The following is a 6,529-nucleotide window of genomic DNA, read 5'->3' on the forward strand; positions in this document are numbered from 1 at the left end:
GTTCGACTGAATAGGCGGGTGGGTATAGGGGAGTACTGTTAAAAGAGCTGCATATCTCAGTGACACCTTAGATCAGTAGCGATCTAAGTTTTATAAAAAAGAAACTGTTTTTAAAATCTCAGTAGCCTTTTGTTGGAAAGAATATTTTAAAATATTAATGAGATGCCACCGCCTCCTACACAGCAGTTTAAAATCTTGCCTACAGAACAAAATACTGTACCGCCCGCACCATAAATACAAAAACATAACCGTTTAACCATGATCATACAACGGGATAGGTGCAACACCCTCATATTCTAGGGGTCTACGACAAATTCCCGAAAGACACTTGCCCGAATGCGACAAATGCCCGAATGGACACTTGCCCGAATGCGACAAATGCCCGAATGCTACTTACCCGAAAAATGTTAACATTATTTATTAGCAAATAATCATTCGTTATCAATTTAAATTTGAAATATTGATAAACAAAACCTATCTACGCAAAAAGAAAGGAAACAATAATATTATATATTACCATGCAGACATTTTAAATTAATTTGTATTTGCTATATAAAAAGTGTAGATACATACTTTCTCTTCCATCTTTAAAACAAGACAAAATAAAATACTTAAAAAAAACTTTTTAAAAAACCACGTTTTTCTTGTGGACTAAAAAGTAGAAAATTAATTTTCATACATTTGATGACAAAAAACGTGGGTACGTTCACCATCAAATTTCCCGACCCATCTGCCCGACCCACGTTTTTTGTCATCAAATGTATGAAAATTTATTTTCTACTTTTTAGTCCACAAGAAAAACGTGGTTTTTTAAAAAGTTTTTTTTAAGTATTTTATTTTCTCCTTTTTAGTCCGTTGCTACACATGAAAAACGTGGTTTTTAAAAAAGTTTTTTATATAGTTTATTTTTTACTTTATCTAATGACTTGATTAAGTATGACTTGACTAAGTGTTTATAAATACACGGACTAAAAATCTTGAGCGACCAGGATTCGACTCTCCTGAGATTGCCTGTATCGTACCCCTTTCTACACACAGCTGATGGACCTACGGACAAGGAGTTACTTATACAACGTGGCATCAGCTGTGTCGCTTGCACCATAACCCTAACAGTATCAGGCAAGTCGAGCCTGTCGCGATGCGTGTACCATAACCCCAACAGTATCAGGTAAGTCGAGCCTGTCACAATGCGTGTACCATAACCCTAACAGTATCAGGCAAGTCGAGCCTGTCGCGATGCGTGTACCATAACCCCAACAGTATCAGGTAAGTCGAGCCTGTCACAATGCGTGTACCATAACCCTAACAGTATCAGGTAAGTCGAGCCTGTTGCGATGCGTGTACCATAACCCTAACAGTATCAGGTACGTCGAGCCTGTCGCGATGCGTGTACCATAACCCTAACAGTATCAGGTACGTCGAGCCTGTCGCGATGCGTGTACCATAACCCCAACAGTATCAGGTACGTCGAGCCTGTTGCGATGCGTGTACCATAACCCTAACAGTATCAGGTACGTCGAGCCTGTTGCGATGCGTGTACCATAACCCCAACAGTATCAGGTACGTCGAGCCTGTCGCGATGCGTGTACCATAACCCCAACAGTATCAGGTACGTCGAGCCTGTCGCGATGCGTGTACCATAACCCTAACAGTATCAGGTACGTCGAGCCTGTCGCGATGCGTGTACCATAACCCCAACAGTATCAGGTACGTCGAGCCTGTCGCGATGCGTGTACCATAACCCCAACAGTATCAGGTAAGTCGAGCCTGTCACAATGCGTGTACCATAACCCTAACAGTATCAGGTACGTCGAGCCTGTCGCGATGCGTGTACCATAACCCCAACAGTATCAGGTAAGTCGAGCCTGTTGCGATGCGTGTACCATAACCCTAACAGTATCAGGTACGTCGAGCCTGTCACAATGCGTGTACCATAACCCTAACAGTATCAGGTACGTCGAGCCTGTCACAATGCGTGTACCATAACCCTAACAGTATCAGGTACGTCGAGCCTGTCACAATGCGTGTACCATAACCCTAACAGTATCAGGTACGTCGAGCCTGTCACAATGCGTGTACCATAACCCTAACAGTATCAGGTACGTCGAGCCTGTCACAATGCATGTACCATAACCCTAACAGTATCAGGTACGTCGAGCCTGTCGCGATGCGTGTACCATAACCCCAACAGTATCAGGTACGTCGAGCCTGTCGCGATGCGTGTACCATAACCCCAACAGTATCAGGTAAGTCGAGCCTGTTGCGATGCGTGTACCATAACCCTAACAGTATCAGGTACGTCGAGCCTGTCACAATGCGTGTACCATAACCCTAACAGTATCAGGTACGTCGAGCCTGTCACAATGCGTGTACCATAACCCTAACAGTATCAGGTACGTCGAGCCTGTCGCGATGCGTGTACCATAACCCTAACAGTTTCAGGTACGTCGAGCCTGTCGCGATGCGTGTACCATAACCCTAACAGTATCAGGTACGTCGAGCCTGTTGCGATGCGTGTACCATAACCCCAACAGTTTCAGGTACGTCGAGCCTGTCGCGATGCGTGTACCATAACCCTAACAGTATCAGGTACGTCGAGCCTGTCGCGATGCGTGTACCATAACCCTAACAGTATCAGGTACGTCGAGCCTGTCGCGATGCGTGTACCATAACCCTAACAGTATCAGGTACGTCGAGCCTGTTGCGATGCGTGTACCATAACCCCAACAGTTTCAGGTACGTCGAGCCTGTCGCGATGCGTGTACCATAACCCAAACAGTATCAGGTACGTCGAGCCTGTCGCGATGCGTGTACCATAACCCTAACAGTATCAGGTACGTCGAGCCTGTCGCGATGCGTGTACCATAACCCTAACAGTATCAGGTACGTCGAGCCTGTCGCGATGCGTGTACCATAACCCCAACAGTTTCAGGTACGTCGAGCCTGTCGCGATGCGTGTACCATAACCCTAACAGTATCAGGTACGTCGAGCCTGTCGCGATGCGTGTACCATAACCCTAACAGTATCAGGTACGTCGAGCCTGTCGCGATGCGTGTACCATAACCCTAACAGTATCAGGTAAGTCGAGCCTGTCGCGATGCGTGTACCATAACCCTAACAGTATCAGGTACGTCGAGCCTGTCGCGATGCGTGTACCATAACCCTAACAGTATCAGGTACGTCGAGCCTGTCGCGATGCGTGTACCATAACCCTAACAGTATCAGGTACGTCGAGCCTGTCGCGATGCGTGTACCATAACCCCAACAGTATCAGGTACGTCGAGCCTGTCGCGATGCGTGTACCATAACCCTAACAGTATCAGGTAAGTCGAGCCTGTCGCGATGCGTGTACCATAACCCTAACAGTATCAGGTAAGTCGAGCCTGTCGCGATGCGTGTACCATAACCCTAACAGTATCAGGTACGTCGAGCCTGTCACAATGCGTGTACCATAACCCTAACAGTATCAGGTAAGTCGAGCCTGTCGCGATGCGTGTACCATAACCCTAACAGTATCAGGTAAGTCGAGCCTGTCGCGATGCGTGTACCATAACCCTAACAGTATCAGGTACGTCGAGCCTGTCGCGATGCGTGTACCATAACCCTAACAGTATCAGGTACGTCGAGCCTGTCGCGATGCGTGTACCATAACCCTAACAGTATCAGGTACGTCGAGCCTGTCGCGATGCGTGTACCATAACCCTAACAGTTTCAGGTACGTCGAGCCTGTCGCGATGCGTGTACCATAACCCTAACAGTATCAGGTACGTCGAGCCTGTCGCGATGCGTGTACCATAACCCCAACAGTATCAGGTACGTCGAGCCTGTCACAATGCGTGTACCATAACCCTAACAGTATCAGGTAAGCCAAGCCTGATTTTACCACACACCTCAAATCTACGCAGGCAGGAAACTATTTCTATACTGTGGCAACATTGTGATGATTTGTATTATTATAATGATTATATGGTTATATGACACAACAACAGAGAGAATGTTTCAAAAAGTCGATTAAAAAAATGAAGGAACAATGTTAATTTTTGTTAAAAACTATTTTTATGGAAGAGATATTTTTATTATAATCTGTGGCACAGGAATGAATCTAGAACCAGAAATCTAATAAATCCATCACACAACACTACAGGCAGCTACAAAAAAAGGTGAATTTGTGCATGGGAATTTTTTTTTTTTAATTGTGCTTTAAATAAATTAAACAAGCAACGCAAATGTAATAAAGGGATACATTTTCAAACATCTTAACCAGGATTGTCACAAAAATGTAAAGTTAAATTGAACAAAAAAAATTTTAACCACACTAATAGTAGAAATATTTGAGACAGGGAAGGCCAAATAATAGTCCTATATAGAGGGTTTATTCACTTAAAATCTGGTTATACCCACAGCTGACCACAGCTAAACAATCTGGTTATACTGAGGACTACAGCTAAAAAAAACTCAGTATAATGACTACAGCTAAAAAACCCAAGTATTATACCCAGGTATACTAACTAAAGCTAAAAAAAAACAGGTTATACCCAGGTATACTGACTACAGCTAAAAACCCAAGTATTATACCCAGGTATTCTGACTAAAGCTAAAAAAAAACAGGTTATACCTAGGTATATTGACTACAGTTAAAAACCAGGTTACACCCAGGTATACTGACCAGTTAAAAACCAGGTTATACCCAGGCATACCAACTACATCTAAAAACTGGTTATCCCGAGGACTAAAGCTAAAAACCTCAGTATACTGACTACAGCTAAAAAACAGGTTATACCCAGATATACTGACTAAAGCTAAAAAAAAAAAACTAAAACCAGACCAAAAAAACCAGCTGTTATAATAATTATTTCAGAAAATGGAATCAACAATTTTAAAAAAAAGTATTATTACTTTTTAAAAATAATGAGTGATCATTAGAAACTTTTTTAAAAAAAGTGTAACAATTGTACATTGGTCAAACAATGAAATAAAATACCGGGAACAAACATTGAAATCTTCTACAGATTATCCCTAATGAAATAACAATATACTTAGCGATTGCTGCTCAGGGTATAATTTGTGAAGGTGATTTTTAAATAGGGTAAATAATTAACTGAGTGACTTATTTGCTTGCAGTTGATACATTTTTTTAATGTTAAGACTAGTTATTAAAAACGAGTTGTACCGGAAAGTGAAAAAAAAAAAACAACTATTAGCAACAATAAAATAAACTTGATATGATAAGAAATATATACCACCTCATGAAGAACATTATCTTCATTTTATAGACAAAAATATGCAGCATGGAATGTTACATCTGAATAATGTCCCTTGTCTGCAGTATTAAAATATCTTTGGTTTAAATCTGTAATAGTTAATTTCTAAAGAATTAGTTACTCTATCTACAAATTTAAACTTAAAAAAAGAATTGTATTTGAATAAATCTATATATTTTATTTAAAATATATATTTTATTTAAAATATATAACAATAAATGATACTAAGATTGAAATCCAATAATGCACTATCATTATGTTAAATATTAAACATCCTAGAATTTAAAAAGTAATTTTTAAAAAATGAATGATGAATGATTTTTATACAATACAACACTGAGCACATAAAGTACAACAAACAATGCTTACCTTACCCAACAAACAACAATGAATGAATGATAATGAAGTACAACAATGAATACAGCAAACATGTATTGCCTCAACCAAATTAAAAGAAAAAAAAAATTCAAATAAAATTCTTCCAGAAATATAAGCAAAACTAAAGAAAATATAGAAAAATAAAAGTAAATCTCATGGTAAAAAAATGTAACATCAACAGGAAGATTAGCTGAGAAATTAATAGAAAATAGAATCAAAACAAGCACAGAACAATCCATTAAAAACCAAGATTTAAAACAACAGAAAATAATTACTTACAAGCAAAAAAAAAAATTAAAACAATAAAAACTAAGCTTTTGTTAAAGCCTGATACATTTTTTTTAAATCTGAGTTCCAAAATTTCCAATAAAAGATTTTTTTTTAAAAAGCAGAATAATAAAAGCTAACTGAACAGTCCAGTTTATTTTTATGTATAAAACTATAAAAATGTACCCTGTTGTGATATTAAATTATAAAATCTATCTAACATAAGACATTTTCATTAACAAACAGTATTATTCCAACAGTTCTGGTCATATCCTGGTTACATCATTTTAAAAAGTTGCTTTCAACCCAGGCAGTAGCTAGCATGTTATATTTGTATTTAGAATTATGACAACAAACGTAAAGTTGTAAAAAAAAAGTCCTAATATTTAAAAAAAAAAAAACATTTCTTCATTTTATTGCATATAATATTGCATCCATTTGTCAGTCACATGAAATTGCTCAATCAAAAATAAACACAATTTTATTACACACATTTATTTGAATAATTTTTATTTAAAATCTAATCTGACTACCAAATTTGTGCAAATTTGATAAAATAAATGTGACACGATGTAAAAATATTTGACTGTTATAATATCAATGCTCAGTGGCAGTTGAACAG

General features: G+C 38.7%; 1 long non-coding RNA gene across 1 annotated transcript; it reads left to right on the plus strand.

Annotated features, from left to right (window-relative positions):
* The first annotated feature begins 4,477 nt into the window (after positions 1-4,477).
* On the plus strand, positions 4,478-4,820 carry LOC131930326 (uncharacterized). Its single transcript, XR_009384109.1, has 2 exons — positions 4,478-4,540; positions 4,658-4,820. It is a non-coding gene; the product is annotated as an uncharacterized LOC131930326 (long non-coding RNA).
* Positions 4,821-6,529: the final 1,709 nt, after the last annotated feature.

This window comes from Physella acuta, unplaced genomic scaffold (assembly GCF_028476545.2).
Source record: "Physella acuta isolate Inbredline_101_S28 unplaced genomic scaffold, ASM2847654v3 ptg001757l, whole genome shotgun sequence".
Classification (NCBI taxonomy): domain Eukaryota; kingdom Metazoa; phylum Mollusca; class Gastropoda; family Physidae; genus Physella; species Physella acuta.